The sequence below is a fragment of the Arvicola amphibius genome, chromosome 2 (assembly GCF_903992535.2).
Source record: "Arvicola amphibius chromosome 2, mArvAmp1.2, whole genome shotgun sequence".
NCBI lineage: Eukaryota > Metazoa > Chordata > Mammalia > Rodentia > Cricetidae > Arvicola > Arvicola amphibius.
The window spans coordinates 150,999,732-151,018,007 of record NC_052048.2 but is presented as its reverse complement, the minus strand read 5'-3'; the positions used below and the strand labels follow the sequence as shown (position 1 = coordinate 151,018,007).

The following is an 18,276-nucleotide window of genomic DNA, read 5'->3' as shown; positions in this document are numbered from 1 at the left end:
TATAATAATTGAATCTTTCCTTATGAGAATGCCAACTTAAAATACAAAAGGATCCTTGGGCCTTTAGAGATCAGATCAGCACCCAGGAATGAATGGTTCTTGCATACAATGAATGTCGAGACACTCGACTATGTATTGAAGCTTGGGTAGGAGAAGCAATTTCCAATGGTAAGAGAAGACATCAAAATACCAAATGTTGTAATTGTGGTAGAATGGGATATCTGAGAAGGAATTTTAGACAACAAATGTTTAGGAATAACACCTCCTCAGGGAATGACAGAAATAGAAGGACTCAGCCTTCAGGTATACGTAGGAGGTTCTGAAAAATTTCCTGCCTCTGAAAATGGTCTGTTAGTTACTCTAGGCCTTAGCCAAAGTTGGTTGCTTCAACGTTGCAAATGAGAATTCGGGTGATTGCTCAGGTAGCTAATTGACTCTGTCATATATTGCTCGCTTTGTAAGCTGTTTGATTGCACTTCCTGCCTACTCAAGTAATATTATCTCCCTTTTCAAGCCTTCAATGGGGTTGAAGATTAGATAGTCATAGTTACCACCCTCTTATGATCTAGTCAAGCCATACAAGACTCCTTAGGCTAGAATGTCTATTAAAACATTTAGTATATGTTCTTTACTTAATATGCTGGTTGTAATTCTAATCTTATACTTGATATCTGTTCTTAGTGTATATAGTTTTGTTATTAGGTTTGGAACTCTCTTTTTTAAACAAAAGGGGGAAGTGCTGTGGGAGCACATTCTGCTCCTTCAGTCAATAGCATTTAAGATAAGGTGCTGTGGGAGCTCCTTCCTCTCCTTCAGCCAATAGCCTTTAAGATACCAGCCCCTTTGGGCATGGTCTCCTAAACAATAAATGCAGCTGTAAATCGTGTGCTCACTCTTTTGGCTCTCTTGCTTATGGCTCTTGCTTCGGGCTGCTAGATTCTGTTCCTGTTCCCCTTCTGTGAGGACTGTTATTTAGGACAGTGTATGTAAGTCTCCCCTAAATAAATAATTGTTATTCATAATTCTGAACTAGTATGGGTTTATTTTGTGACTTCCAAGTTCATAAACTTTTCCAGAATTGTATATTAGATTAAAAAGACATTTCTCTGATTTATATAAAAAATATTACTTTGGTAAAATGTTCTACACAAAAAAATAATTTACACCATACAAATATACTTCCCCCCCCTCCTAACAAAGCAATGATATCTTGGGAGTACTTTAGATAGTTATGAAATTAAAAAAATTCATTTTAAAATAATCAACAATACTCTAAATATTAAATATTACTGTTACTCATGCTGAAAGTCATAATGGCATCAAAAAGCTTTTTTGTGGCTTTGTTATTTTCAGGGCTGTTTCATTTTTAAAATCTGATCAATAAACCTGAGTGCATAAGCACATCATTTAAAAGTTTAGCTCATGCCATTCAGATTACCCTCAGAAGTCCTGACGAGAACTTTGCCAGTTATGTCCTTTTTCTTCTTCATAGGCATAGCTATTGCCTGAAGTAATCATTCTTTCTTTGTTTTAATCAAAACCTTTAAGTAGTATTTCCTATGTAACATGTACTATTACATAAATGTATAAAATGGATTTATAGCACATTTTTTGATGATGCTATTATAAATGGTACTTTAAAAAAATCAAATGCTCAGGGGCCGGGGAAATGGCTCAGTTGGTAACATGCCTGTTGGGTAAGGCTCCCTAGAATACATGTAAAACTTATACATGGCTGTGCATAGATGCAACCCTTGAATTCTGGGAGGCAAAGTGATTTCCTGAAGTTCACTGGCTATAGCAAGCCTAGTTGAAACAATGACTTCCAATTCAATGAGACCGTATCTCAGAAAATGAGACAGGATACCAGTAAATCAAGAAAGACATTCAACATCAAACTCTGACTTCTGCACACATCTGCAGTATGTGCACCAGAGTGCTTATGTACAAAAACTTACATGAACATACTATGCTCATTTTTATATAGAGATATGATTCAATTTATACATAATCCTTGTATATTGTGAAAAGCTAACTTCACTTCTAAAATTCAAACTCTAGTCCTAGAAGTTTGAAAAAAACCTAGATTTTGGGGAGTTATCTATATCACTTATAGTTTTTATTCCTTTCACTTACTGTACTAACAACATGGTTTTTATTTTTTTATTAGTGGGCAGACAACTGAGGAGAAAGATACGAGCACTTCAAATAATGTTCTAATATATCTGATAATACTAAGTGAATAAAGTCAACTTACAAAGGAGACACATGGGAGATATGACCTTAACTGTGTGATCCAGGCTAACAACTCCTGTAAAATAATAACATGATGTAATTTGACTTGATACACAAAAAATTAAAAGATGCCTAGTATGCATCTATATGAGTAAAAAGAGAAATGAGAATTGATACATTCTACAAAATAATTGGTAGAAATTTCTTAAAAATTGTTAAAATGAATGAGGTGAGAAAACACTGTACAACCAATTACAGATAAGTGGAGACTTGCGGTACATGACAACTAAATGCCATTCTATAGATTATAAAAAAAGGGAAAGTAAGGCAATAATGGAAAACTGGTAAATATAAATAAAGTATATACAGATGTTGGTCCATATTCTTCAGGGATTGGTTTCAGACCCCAGATGTTGAAATCTTTTATGCTAAAAATGAGCATGGTGGCAATCTTACCAAAAGCAATCTACAGATTCAACACAATGCTCAGCAAAATTCTTCACAGAGCTCAAAAGAATGGTACACAACTTCATACAGAAAAGAAAGAACCCAGGATAGCCAAAACAATCCTGTAAAATAAAAGAACTTCTGGAAGCATCACAGTCCCTGACTCCAAACTCTGCTACAGAGCTTCAGTACTGAAAACAGCCTGGTATTGGCATAAGAACAGACAGGAGAACCAATGGAACCAAATAGAAGATATCAATCCACACATCTTCGAATACCTGATCTTTGATAAAAAGAAGCAAAAAATATCAAATGGAAAAAAGAAAGCATATTTAACAAGTGGTGCTGACATAACTGGATATAAACATGTAGAAGAATGAAAATAGACCCATATCTATCACCATGCACAAAACTCAAGTCCAAATGGATCAAAGACCTCAACATAAAGGCAGCTACACCAAACCTTATAGAAGAGAAAGTGGGAAATACACTTGAACACACTGGAACAGGAGACCACTTCCTAAATATACCTAGTAGCACAGACGCTGAAAGAAACAATTAATAAATGGGACCTCCTGAAACTGAAAAGCTTTTGTAAAGCAAAGGACACTGTCAACAAGACAAGACAACAGCCTACAGAATGGGAAAAGATCTTCACTAACCCCACATCAGACAGAGGTCCAATCTCCAAAATATACAAAGAACTCAAGAAATTGGTCACCAAAGGAACACATAATCCAATTTAAAAAAATGGAGTACAGACCTAAACAGAGAACTCTCAACAAAGGAATCTAAAATGGCTGAAAGACACTTAAGGAAATGTTCAACAGCCTTAGTCATCAGGGAAATGCAAATCAAAACAACTCTGAGATTCCATCTTACACCTGTAAGAATGGCCAAGATCAAAAACAATGATGACAACTTATGCTGGAGAGGTTGTTGAGAAAAGGGAATACTTCTGCATTGCTGGTAGGAATGCAAGCTGGTACAGCCCCATTGGATGTCAGTGTGGCGATTTCTCAGAAAATTAGGAAACAACCTTCCTCAAGATCCAGGAATACCACTTTGGGGTATATATCCAAAGGATGCTCAATTGTGCCACAAGGACATGTGCTCAATCAACTATGTTCATAGCAGCTTTGTTTGTCATAGGCAGAACCTGGAAACAACCTAAATGCCCCTCGACCAAAGAATGGATAAGGAAAATGTGGTACATTTATACAATGGAGTACTACACAGCAGAGAAAAAAAATAATGACATCTTGAATTTTGCAGGAAAATGGATGGAGCTAGAAAACATCATTTTGAGTGAGGTAACCCAGACACAGAAAGACAATTATCAATGTACTCACTCATAGGTGGTTTTTAAACATAAAGCAAAGAAAGCCAGCCTACAAACCATAATCCCAGAGAATTTAGACAACAATGAGGACCCTAAGAGAGATTTACATAGATTTAATCTACATGGGAAGTAGAAAAAGACAAGCTCTCCTGAGTAATTTGGGAGCATGGGGACCTTGGGTGAGGATTGAAGGAGGGAGGGGAGAGGCAGGAAGGGAAGCAGAGAAAAATGTAGAGCTCAATAAAAATCATTTAAAAAAATGAGCATGGTGTGTTCATGTTAGTTTATGTATATACGCACTCTGGTGCACACGCTGCAGATGCGTGCAGAAGCCAGAGTATAATGATGGATGTCTTTCTTGATTGTTCTCTACTCTAGTCTTCTGAGATACAGCCTCACTTAACTGGAGCTTATTGATTCAGCTAGGCTTGCTAGCCAGTGTACTCCAGGAACCTGCTCTGCCTCCCAGAATTCAAGGGTTGCATATATGCACAGCCATGTCCAACTTTTACATTTATTCTAGGGAGCCTTGCTCAGTAGGCATGTTACCAACTGAACCATTTCCCTAGTCTCTGAGCCTGAGTTGTTTTAAGTACCATTTATAATAGCAACACCAAAAGAAATGAATCTCTGTGCATTTTCTTGGTAGGTTTCATTTAACAAATGTTGTCACAACTCAATGCTAGAGGAATTAATACTCTTATGCCACGCCAAATGTAGAAGATTCCAAAAAGTTTGTGCTTATGTGTTCCTATGGAATTCACCCAATGTACATACTTCTTTTCCTTTCTAATTCTGCTTTGAATCTCTGCTGTAATCAATTTTAGCTTTGAATAACATGCTGAGTGTGTGAGTTTGAATCACTGAAGTTGGAGAACTTGATTTTTTTTGTTTTATCCTGCAGGAGTGGGATAGAGTCCACTTGTTCCCAAAAGTGGCCAATAAAGAGAGAAAAGGGTAAACCAAATCCAAAGTAAAGCTTTGGATAAACTTAGCAAAAAAAGTTTCTGGAGTCTAGATGATGCTGTAACATCTACCTCTACTTCCTTTGTGAGCCAGCCAGGATACAGATTTAAGCCATGCCTCATCTCTGTAGGTGGACTGCTAACCTGTAAGTGCAAATGTTACTGCTAGAGAGTTCAACAAATTTGCAATGAAGAAAGGAAATTTCATAAAATTGTTTTGTATTTAGTGATTATTGCATCTACCTGTAAGGTAAGACAGATATAAACATTTATATTGTTGTAACCCCATAAATGCTAAGGGATCATCCTAATCAGGAGAGGCTGAGCAGAAGACACAAACAAAACTTTCTTTGGTTGCTGATAAGCAGATGAAATGTAAACACTTCAACTAAAAAGCGTTAAGCTCAGTGATTTTTGCCTATTGGGATCTGTAAGAAGTTAAGCAAAATGAGAAACAATCTCTAGGTATCAATATATCTTTAAAGTTGGGTGGAATTTTGTGTTTCTTTTAATATTCATTTATTTGGGTATGTCTGCATGAGTAAATGAGTGAGGGTACATATGGAGGTCAGAGGACAACCCCTGGGCGATGGGGTATCTGTTCTCTCCTTATACCATATGGATCACAAAGACTCAACTCAGGTCATCAGGCTGGGAGGCAAGCACATATACCTGCTGAGCCATCTTGCTGGACCTACTTTTTTTTTTTTTTTTTTTTTTTTTTTTGGTTTTTCGAGACAGTGTTTCCCTGTAGTTTCTAGAGCCTGTCCTGGAACTAGCTCTTGTAGACCAGGCTGGCCTCGAACTCAGAGATCCGCCTGCCTCTGCCTCCCGAGTGCTGGGATTAAAGGCGTGCACACCACCGCCCGGCCCTACTTTTAAAGTCTTAAAAACCAAGCTGCTAATAAGCTCTTATGAAATGAAGTGCATGACCCTTAGAAGCAGATGATTTTCCAACCTGATGCACATATTTTTGCAGAGGTCAACATGGACTCTAGGTTGGTAAGACTAAAAGGATTTAAGTTGGGCAGGTATGATGGCTCAGCAGAAAAGTCTAACAAACCAAAGACAATCTCTGAGACTCGTATAATAGAAGGATAGTGGTCTCTTGTAAGTTGTCCTCTGACCTCCACATATATGCTGTGGTTGGTGCATATGCACACACATAAGTAGATAAATGTCATTAAAAACTTTTTTAAAGGGCTGGTGAGATGGCTCAGAGGGTTAAGAGCACTGACTGCTCTTCCACAGGTCTTGAGTTCAATTCCCAGCAACCACATGGTGGCTCACAGTCATCAGAAATGAGATCTGGTGCCCTCTTCTAGCCTGAAGGCATACATAATTATATGCCTGTATACATAATTAATAAATAAGTTTTAAAAAATTTAAAGAGAGCTTAAGAAAGCCTGCTGCCACTTAAAATTTGAAACACAGGAGCCTAGCCTTGTAGTCTAGACTTGCTGTTGCAAAAGGCTAGTTGCTAACATTTTTATAACTATGAAATTACAGGTCATATCTGTCCAGTCCTGACTCTAAGCTAAAGCATGTCACTGTCTGATACAGGGCTATCTATTTCAGTCACAGCATGCACTCTGCTGAATTGAAAATAGGCAGAGGCTCAATGAATAGAACATAGCCTCGGACTGAAGCTGTTGCAGATTTAGGACACTCCTATTATGAAAAACACCAATGGAGGTCAGCTGGATTTGCCTGGGTCATATCCAAATGCCACAGGAAAGGGCTGATTCCCTGACGAAACAATCTGTACTGGACTGCTGATCAATTCTGTATTCCTACTTCTTATGGCATTCCTAACTTGTCATTATTGTGTGCTGGGGATCATACAAGAAGTATGATCCTAAGGCTATTATAACAACCTATCATAAGCTATCCTAATGAAAAGGAACATATCTCCTTTTACAGAATTTCAGATAAAGAAAGAGTTTTAATCTGAGAGGAAATAGCCACAATTAATAGAAAGTATGTTGAAGAAACAGGACATGTATTTAATAGGTACATGATCTAAAAGAATATACAATATGATTACATTTGAAATATAATTTTAATGTTTAACATACTGATTTTACAGTATGTAATCCATAGTCATTTATTTTTTTTTCCAAAAAGGAGTTACAAATATCTTCCATCATTGTATTCTAATGCATTTTTAAGTACCTAACAACTGCTAAATCCTTTCTCTGGCAAGAGTAACTCAACTATTCTGAAGCAATTCCTTCTACCATAATTATGGCATCGGTTATAGGACATTACTGCAGGAGTAAAACAGTTCATTGAAGAAATAATAGTTTTCCAAAAACTAATATTGAAATAATTAAATGTCCACATGCATGCACGCACACACACACACACACACACACACACACACACACACACACACACACATACACACACAAAGAAATAAAAAGAAAAAAAGAGAAGAAAAGAAGGAAAATAAAATCCTTCGGGTAGATGCCCAAATTGCTGGAGAGGTGCCTTGCACAGAAAGGTCACAAACATTCTCCTTAGGCCTCCCTTTTCAGGACTTGTGAATTAAACACAAGCATACAAGCGGAACTCCTTCATTTTCTCAGAGCCAAGCTGATAAGTCACCTCACACTTGAACTTGTCCCCTTCCTTTCTCCTGTTTCAATGGAAGCACATCCTTTGCAGAACGAAGACTCAGTGCTATTTACCTGGGTACAGCCTTCCTTTTTCATTTGCTTATCCTATTTCCACAGTAACAGTTCCTTAGAATCTAGAAATGATGCTGATCTGGACATGTTCTATTGCTATATATCTAAATCAAATCAAAACAAACAAAAACAAAAAACTCCCTCACAGGATGGCCTTCTCAGTAAATACTCGGACAAGTACATCTATCTATAATGGAAAAAGAAAAGTAGATTTGAACCCTCCCCCAAAGCTCATGCTGGAGTCAAAGTCCAGCCATGCTAATGAAGTGAACAAAGAGTTCTTAAAAGATGAAATACAAAATGGCCAATAAATGTGAAAAAACTGTTGAATATCACTAGACATCAGAGAAATATAAAATAAAACTACCCTGAGACCCCATCCCTTCCCTCAGTCAGACCATCACTTATTTTTAAAAGAGCAATAAGTGCTGGTGGGGATGCAGACAAAAGGGAACTCTTACTCACTGCTAAGGAGAAGGTAAAGTTAATACAGTCACCATGAAAATCAGACAAAAATTTGACCTATTATATGACCCAGGCATTTACTGCAAGAATTCCCAGTCAGCACCACAAAAATACATGTACATGGGTGTATGATGCATCACTATTCATAATAGGTAAATTCTGCAACCAACCTAACTGTCTGTCAACAGAGGAAGGAGATGCTATGCACATTTACAATGGAATTTAATCTGGCTGTGAAGAAGCACAAGTGTCATTTGCAGGGAAATGGAAGCACTTGGGAGATTATTGTGCTAAATAAATTAAACCAGACTCAGAGAAAATATCACAGTCTCTCTCATTTACAGATTTGTAGATTATATGTACATATACAAAATCATTTATGTATGCATGACATGGAAACAAGTGAAATTGTTTAGGAGAATGAAGGGACTAATGGCAGGGTATGAGGTTATATGTGTGTTGGGAGGACACGGTCAGGTACAGTATGTCTACAAAATGTCTTTATGAAATCCAGAATAATGTATACTGAATAGATGCCCAAAAAAGAATAAGCATGACAAAATTGGGAGGATGGGGTGGGGGAAGAAGGGAGGGTGGACAGGGAAGAAGAGGTGGTAAGGGGACGGTAGAGGAGAACTTGAGGGAACAGAATAGGCAAGATGGAGGAAGGACAGATATGAGATCAAGAAACAAGATATCTTGATTGAGCGAGCCATTATGGGGTTAGCAAGAATCCTGGCTCTAGAGAAATTCCCAGGAATCCACAAGGATGACCCCAGCTAAGACCCTCAGCAATAGAGGAGAGGGGGTCCGAAGTACCCTTGCCCTGTAGTCAGACTAATGAATATCCTAAATATCACCGTAGAACCTTTCTTTATCCAGCCACTGATGGAAACAGAGGCAGAGACCCGCAGCTCCCAATGTCCACTGAAACAATCTACCTGAGCTAATGGGAGCTCACCAACTCCAGCGGAACTGGGAAGGAACAAGCATAGGACCAAACTAGTCCCTCTGAATGTGGTTGACAGTTGCATGGTTGGGGCAGACTGCAGGACCAATGGACAGTGGCACCAGGATTTATCCTTACTGCTTGTACTGGCTTTTGGGGAACCTATTCTCTTTGCATAGATATCTTGTTCAACCTAGATATAGCAGGGAGGGCCTTGGATCTTCCCCAAAGCAATGTGCCTTACCCTCTCTGAGGAGTGGATGGGGGGGGGGGGGGGGTAGGGACGTATATGGAAGGGATGGGAGAAAGGGAGGGAGTGGGAACTTGGATTTGGTATGTATAATGAAAAAGGATAAGTTTGTTTTCTATTTTAAAAATACAAAAATAAAAAAGAATAAGTAATCTATACCTAATTGATCATTATATGTACATGTGCTCATATTTTGCTGACTACAACAAAAATCATCACCTAGGAACCAATTCATTACATTTTGATGTTTCACCAGGCTTTTACACTAACTTCTAAATATATATGTGTGTGTGTGTGTGTGTGTACACATATCTATGTGTCCATATATACACACATATATGAAACCTGAGAAATGTGTTCAGATGTATTCACTTCAATATTTATGTATTTATTTCAAAGAGGATTAGAACACTTGGATAAAGCCATTACTGGTATTTATGTATACTAACCAAACAAACAAAAAAGGGGCTAGAGATGACTTAGTAGATAAAAGCGTTTACTCTCCAAACATGATAGCCTGGTGACCTGAGTTCAATTCCTGGAATCAATTTAAATGAAGGAGAGAATCCACTCCACAAAGGTGTCCTCTGAATTTTATATGAGCTCTAGGGCATGAATGTCAGCTCTCAAAACATATATACATCACATACAAACAACAACAATAATAAATAGAATTATTTTGGGGACAAGGTCTCACTATATAGTTCTGGTTGGTCTTGAACTCAAAAATATACAACTGCCTTTGATTTCTGAGTGCTAAAATTAAATGCATATGCCACTACACCCAGCTAATAAATATTTTTAGAGGAAAAAAACTTCTAAAAGACTGCAAATTTACACTACATAAACATAAAATCTGTAAAGGATAATTTCAAATCAACAACTGAGCTTTGTCCATCTCTGAAGAAATGAAGCTTATAGCCAGAAGTGATGGCACAGGACCATAATCCTGGCATTCAGTAGGTTGAGGTATAAGACTTCAAGGAGTTTAAAAGTAACAATAAGTTAAACACTGAGCCCTACGACAAAAGAATGGAGCTAGGGGAAAGGAGAGGAGAGGGAAGAAAAGAATGGGGAAAGAAGAGAGGAGGAAGGGGAAGAAGGGATGGGAGGAGAAAATGAAAGAGAAAGGAAAGTAGAAAGGAAGAAAGAGATGCAAGTTAATAATATCATGGAGTTAAATTTCAGATGTTAATGAAAATGTTGAACAGTACAGCTTTAACAGATGTGTAGAAGTGAACTTCTACAAAGACCAAACTCCTGGGTCCATAATGAGATGATCATGGTAAGATTTATCTTTGCGGTATATGTAATGTTTCAAATTTAATTCACACAATTAATTCCACCTGCATTTTACAATCAACTAATAAATATTAAATAGGTTCTAGAAGCTTAGTAATTTTGGAAAGGTTTAATGATAAACTGAGAAAATTCTAGAGACAAGCCTCAATTTGAATCCTGGCTTTCCCATTTAGAGTCTACTGTATGTGTAGACATTTGAATCTTGGTTAGCACCTAGAAGCGTTCATTTATATTCCCATACATCTTTATTTGCTGATACTAAATCTTAAGTGTTCAATATATTTTACTGCTACAGGAACCAAATATAATTAAAGTTTTTCTCAGGCCTACTATCTGTTACCACAGACCTGAACTATTCCAAGTTAGAAACTCTCCAGTATCAGAAAACAAAACTTGAATCCTATGCCTACTTAGTTTTGGATTTCACTTTATATACCAAACATCTTAATGAAGTAGTGAAGGACCACATAGAACAGTCAGTATGATTAACAAAAGTATGAAGATGTGAAACTTAATGCACCCCTGCTACCCTGTATCCTGAAAGGATGGAACATAACGACCTTAAGTGCTTCAGGGACTCTTACAAATTGAAACATTAAGATATAATTCAAGGGCTGGAGAGATGGCTCAGTGGTTAAGAGCGCTGCCTGCTCTTCCAAAGGTCCCGAGTTCAATTCCCAGCAACCACATGGTGGCTCACAACCATCTGTAATGGGGTCTGGTGCCCTCTTCTGGCCTGCAGGCATACACACAGACAGAATATTGAATACACAATAAATAAAAAATATAAACAAATAAATAAAAAGATAATTCAAAATACTGGCTGACAACAGGGCAAATTACTTGGAAAAAGCTAAGGCATTGTGATATTTATATCAAGTACACAAATTTCAAGACTTACTGGGCCAAATTAAACTGAATTAAGGGCAAGACCCCCTGTAGAACGTAACTGCTCCAAGTAAAGAAGTTAAGAAACACTGGCTACACAGAACTAAAGTCCTTGAACGGCTCAACTACCATGGCCCCAAACGCTCAATTCTGGTTAAAAAGGTGGAAATCAGTATTAATTTTTTTTTTAAACAAGAAAAAAAAAAAAAGCTATGGCATTGTTGTAACTCCTGACATAAAAGTCACCTAAAATCAAGATGTATGTCAGATCTTATTATGAGTATTAGAAAGCACCAGAGTCAATGAGAGCAATCAATAATGTAATCAATAAATAGGGGATGAAAAGATGCTTAGTTATTCCCCAAAATTACACATAGAGTAAGAAAAGACAACTTACATAAGGGGTAAATGTTACCCCGTCCAAAGAAGAATCAGTAATTTCAAATACAAACAAAAGAACGGCATAAGGCATACTTAGTTAGTTAGTTAGTTAGCTTTTCGAGACAGGGTTTCTCTGTGTAACAGCCTCGGCTGTCCTAGAAGTTACTCTGTACACCAGGCTAGCCTTGAACTCACAAAGATCTGCCTGTCTCCGCCTCCCAAGTGCTAGGATTAAAGGCATGCGCCATCATCAACAGGCTAGACACGATTGTTTTTTAAATGAGAAAAACAGAACAATTAAATATTCAAAGTAAAGGTTTAGCTGTGATTTTCAAGCTAACTTTTCAGAAGAAAGCTATCCTTTCTTAGATATATAAGCTCATGGAAGAATGCACTTTTGGACCACCTGCCATGTGCCAGGTTACACTAGATATAGGAAAATCCTGCAGAACAAAACAGCTGAATCACAGGTACACGAACGGAGCTTTACATTCTACACACGGTAACATAAAGTGTCATTTCTGAATTATCAAACCGGGAAAGGGAGAATGTTGCAATGCTTAAGAGTAATCAGGGAAACTTACCAAGTGACACCTGAGTAAAGAGCTAAAGAGGCAGTCAGGCACCACCCAGAGGTAAAAATACAAAGAACAGCTGTGGATGGATGCTCAAGCACAGAAAGGGGCAGGACCGTGGTGAGAACAGGAGCAGCTAAGTTCTTGGAGGGTTACTTTAAATTATTTCATTTTTATTCTAGGTGAAAAGGAAAGGCAATGGAGGCTGTTTGCAAGGAGGGAATGACCTGTAACATTTAACCTGGCTGGCTGATTGGAGATGGGGGTAAACCAAGAAGCAGGAGCCCATTTATGAAGTATTTGTAGTAATCCAAGTGAAAGCTGGCAGTAGGTAACTTCAACGGAGAAAGTAGCGGTTGTGATGCGGAGCACTTACTCCAACTAGGGATGTATTCTGGAAGTAAGAACAGACAGAATGTGCCAACAACTTAGAAGTGGAGTGGGAAGAATGACTCGACAGCTCTTTGTCGAAGCACCTGGAAGGATGGAATAATGAAGGTGGAAGACTGTAGGCATTATGGTTTAAATGAGAAGTGGGAGAGCTACTTATATCTGACATGCTTGTTAGATAGTAATACAAAAATATTCAGATAGACCTGAAGTGAAAAGTCTAAAGATTTAACAATTTGCAATGTATAGAGTTAAATTGCTCTTATAAAATATTATATAAAATGGCTTACTTCTCATATATAGTTTTCCAATTTAAAAAGCTAAGGTTTTTCTCTTAACTGTCTAGTAAACTTTATTCATTATTTAATACACATGTTAAATGAGAGGCAGGAAATCAATTATGGAGACAGAAATATATAAAACCCAAGAAAAAGTATTAAGGTATGGATAGGGAAAGTATATAAAGCGTCAAAACAAAGTCATTGTGAGTTTTGGGTTACAAAATGGAACACTGACATCATGGTATGTGCTATGTTTAAAAAAGGTCCTTAATGCGTAGCTGATGCTGCCTAGATACAAAAGTAAAACCCTCTGGATGGACAAGTCTCTTTAAGTCATATTCTGGCCAACAGACAAGTGACTCTTCCAAGTAGATGAACCTATTCTCTGTCCCTCCACTCCAACATATGATGCACACAATACTACATTAATCTGCCTATGTCCATGAGTAACATGAAAAGAAACTGCTTGTTAAAAGAACACTGGCTCCTCACTTGGGTCCAGAAGGTAACTAAAAAGAATCAGTAGAAAACCCTAGCATCTCTGTCTTCATTTTGTACCTGCCTCTTTCTTTCAGTCTGTACACGTATCAATCATTTAAAGCCTGTCTAAAACTGGTAACTGATAAAAAGTGAATTTGTTATACATTTCTCTAAGCAGCCTCATTCCCTTCCAAGGCTGAAAGCTCAAAGAGTAATTAAAGTATTTTACCATCAATGTATATGAAGCCCTGTTCCACCTCAGTCTGCCCTCGCTGTCCTAAACCTAATAGACTAAACCTAGGACTATACGAACAGTGAAGCCTTACAGGTCACCCCAGGATAAAAACAGAGGCTGCTTCTGACTGGCAATAGGAAGTATCTGCTCAAATGATAAGGACTTCTCCAGAGTCCCTTACAGAAATGTAACAGACACATATAACCCACTAGAGTAGTTTGACCAAGAATACTGCTCTTACAGAGGACCTGAGTTCGGTTACCAGCACTCACATTGGGCGGGTCACAACCACCTCTAACTCCAGCTCCAGAGGATTTGATCCTCTTTTCTTGCATCTAAAGGTATCTGCACACATGCATAAATTAAAAAAAAATCATTTTTTAAAAAATAAAATTTTGTTCATCAGAGTTCCTCATCTAAAGCACAAAACAGAGAAATGAATTGAGAATGTTTTTAAATTCTCAAAGTGATTATCTATAACTAGTAATATTTTAGAGACATAGGGAGAATTTAAGTTCATACACCAAGTAACAGAAATCCTAGCAGCACCTGGGAACTTATTAAGAAAAAACTTTCAGACTGCCACCCAGATACCCAGAATCAGAAACTCAGAAGTGGGGCCCAGCGTTTTGTGTATTAATAGGCTATTTGGATGATACTATGATACATGGCCAACTTGGAGAATTCTAGCTTAGAGCACTAAAGGCTCAGTTTTCTCAAGGAGTCAGATGAGAAAGACTAGATAATCCTCGAACACTGGAATCTTATTTTTCACCTTCTCTTGCCTTATATATTCGACATTTAAACACATGGAGTTTTTGAGTAGTTAAGAAAAATCAGATGTTCCCACTTCCTGAGTTGCCCTACTTCTCACCATTATATGATAACAAATCATCAGTTTAATCTTTACCTTCCTTCGTTGTCACCCATATTATATATATAAAGATGTTTTCCACTCAGAATATCATGTCATATGTTTTAGTATTAAATCTGTGGATGCCATGTCAGATCAACTTTGGGGAAAAAGTTTCATGTACCATGCCAACATTAGTCCCATACCAGGCACACCTATTTTCAGAAGGAGAGAGAACCTGAGCTGAAATAACTATTCTATTTCAATGATCTGGGATATTTATTCAAATGATTAGTTAGAGATAGGAAATTATCTTTATTTTTACAATTGTTTTGGGGAATTAAACATCATCAAAACTACCAATGCCTGCCTTAAGTATTGGCAATAGTGTATTCCCTTTTCTTATTCCTTATTCTGAACATCGACTATGGCGGGGTGGGGGGGGGAGAAGAATCTTAACAATAGTGAGTGCTACTCAACTGTCCGAAGGCATGGCATGCCAGGCTAGCATCTTGTCTTCTACTGTCTTATCAGTTCAATACTACATTTCTCAGAAACTAATGTCAGCATGTTTACAATAGCTGCCTCATTCATGTAATGTGGCAATTTTCTGGCCATCACTTATCTTTCAGATTATACTCCATCCCAAACAGAGCGAGTGTCTATAGAAAATCAAGAGTAGAATTTGTTGAAACTTTGTCCCAAGCTGAAAACTATTTTAATTGAATTATAATCTTATTTTACAAGATTTCTGAGGTAGAAGCAACATACAGATTATATGGAGTCAAGGGGAAGGCAGAACAGAATACACAGAAAGAACATGGGTTTGAGAATATAGGACTTAATAAGATCAAGTATTTTTCAAAAACTTCTAAAATTACATTTTTTTATGTATGTGCACAAACGGGTTTTGAGGTTATGTACACTGTCAAAGAACAATTTTCAGGAATTGGTTTTCTCCTTCCACAATGTACTTCATGAGGAATGAACTCATGTTAGAAGGCCGGGCAGCAAGTGCTATCTAACCAGCCCTGAGCTGAAGTCTTAATTCAAGCTCACTTTATAAGACAGGACATGGTCTCTGTTCTGCTCTGTTTGGCTCAGCACCACACCAGGGTGGCCTGGCCCCATTCACGCCACAGTACTATTATACATACTATCTTATACTGTTGATATATTATAACTATATTATAACAAAAAGTCCTTGAGAATAAGCTTATATTTATACACACATATTCAATATTCAATATACACAAGAATTATCTTAATATATCAGATTAACTTTCATTCTTTCGTATAACCAGACTAACTTTATCAAATAACAAACACGATCTTGCCCAGTTCCATTTTAGAATATTATAAAGGCAACTTGCTCTAAAGAAAATTCCCAGCTAGCACTTTAAAAACCATTTTCACTATTAGGACTCTGGATCATAGCTCCCCAAACCTTTATTAAGTTATAGGTTGTCTAATTTGATCATGGGGTAAGCTTACCACCTAAAACTGTACTTCAGTGTTTGTCTGCTTGCCTGGTTATGTGTAAACTCCTGGAGAAGAAGAGCCATATGACACTCAAGGTTAATTCCTTTGTTTTCATGGTGCTCCAGGTTAAACTTAGGGCTCTGCAGTTGCTAGGCAAATGCTCTGCCCCTGAGCCTTGTTCAGTTTTTTTTTTTTTACTATTTTTATTTATTATTGTTTGAGTGTGAGTGTGTGTGAACATCATATGTGTATCAGTGGTCATGGCACCAGAAACGAATATAGGATTTTTAAAAATTTATTTATTTTTATTTCATGTGCACTGGTATTTTGCCTGTATTTGTGTCTGTAGGAGGGTGTAACTTCTGGAAACAGAGTTACAGACAGTTTTGAGCTGCCATGTGGTGATGTGGGAGATTCTTCTGTTTGCGTTGATTTCATTCGTTAATAAAAAAACTGCCTTGGCCCATTTAACAGGCCAGCCCTTAGGAGGGTGGAGTAGACAGAACAGGAAGAAGGAAGTGAGGTAGATGGCTCAGACAATTGCCCTGCCTCTCCTCTCTGAGCCAGTCGCCATGAAGCCAGCCACCAGGTCAGACATGCTGAATCTTTCCCGGTAAGACACCACTTTGTAGTGCTACACAGATTATTAGAAATGGGTTAATCAAGATGTGAGAATTAGACAATAAGAGGCTGGAACTAATGGGCCAGGCAGTGTTTAAATGAATACAATTTGTGTGTTGTTATTTCGGGGCATAAGCTAGCAGGCAGCCGAAAAGCAGGCCTGCCTGCAGCTCCTCACTACAATGTGGTTGCTGGGAACTATACCTAGGTTCTCTGGAAAGGCTACCAGTGCTATTAACCACAGAACCATCTTTCCAAGGCCAGCCTTATTCAGTTTTATAATCACTGCATACTATAGCTGCACATAAATTTTTTAATCAGCATTTATTTATTGTGTACAATGATTAATTTCTGTGCTCTCCAAAATATCAGTTTCCAATTTGATAATATAATCAATCATGTTTATATCTCTGTTTATAAATAACTTAGTGTGGGGTGGGTCATGAAAACCTTTTAGGTATGACAATTCAAGAGATTATAGAAAAAGGTTCCGAGTTCCTAATTTAAATGTAATTTATGTCACATGAAGCCAAATCTGAATTATTTTCTAAAAGAACAGAAAAAAACTTGTTATGGGAATGTAAAGAGGGCATGGCTCTTTGGTCTTGGCTCCAGTCTAGAGATAACTACATAGGATACTGATAACACACCCAGAGGCATGGATGATGAGAGAATAAAAAGAAAGAAGCTGCTACTCAGTCTGGAATGTCACCTTAAGACCACAAGTGATAAGACAGAACGACTAACCAGATAGACAAGTGAGCATGTATTACTGACAGCTCTGAGGAGCCACCACACTGCCACAGACAACCTACATCTGACTTCTCACTACATAGGAAACAGCTTGTTGTTTGTTTGTTTTGTGAAGTTAGGAATATAACTCAACCTTGGCTATACAATAAATTTAATTCCAGTCTGGAAAATGACTCAGAAACAAAGCAAAACAAAATAAAAAAAGAGGTATGTATATGAGTGTGTGTATATATGTGTGGGTGCACACACAAACCATCTATCCTAACCATGTCCAGTAAAAGCACCTGGAAGCATTCATACTCTAGCAGCAAAGAAGATGAGGTCCCAAGTCTTTGTTATAAACACCTATCATCTTTACAAACCAAAACGCAAAAGCAGGCTCCTAGTGGGAAAGCCGATTTCAGTGGCAGAGCAAGCAAAGCACAAGATGAATCAGGAACAATTTATTCTGCCAGAAAGGAAATGGGAGCATGATCAAGGGGCATAGCAGCCAGTTTAAAAATGTTCCCCCTGACTAAATGAGGGACATCTGAAATAGCACAATAAGTGAGAGAGTAACAATTCACAACCTCTCACATAAAGTCTACACTATTTCATCTCTACTTTTAGCTTAATAAAAAGCGAGAAAAGAGAGGCAGTTGAAAACAGATAAAACATCAACTTGTACATGCAGAGAGAAAATGGAAATA

General features: G+C 37.6%; 1 protein-coding gene across 1 annotated transcript in view; it reads right to left on the bottom strand.

Moving 5' to 3' along the window:
• Positions 1–18,276, bottom strand: part of Ankib1 (ankyrin repeat and IBR domain containing 1) — a 143,350-nt gene that overhangs the window by 118,863 nt on the left and 6,211 nt on the right.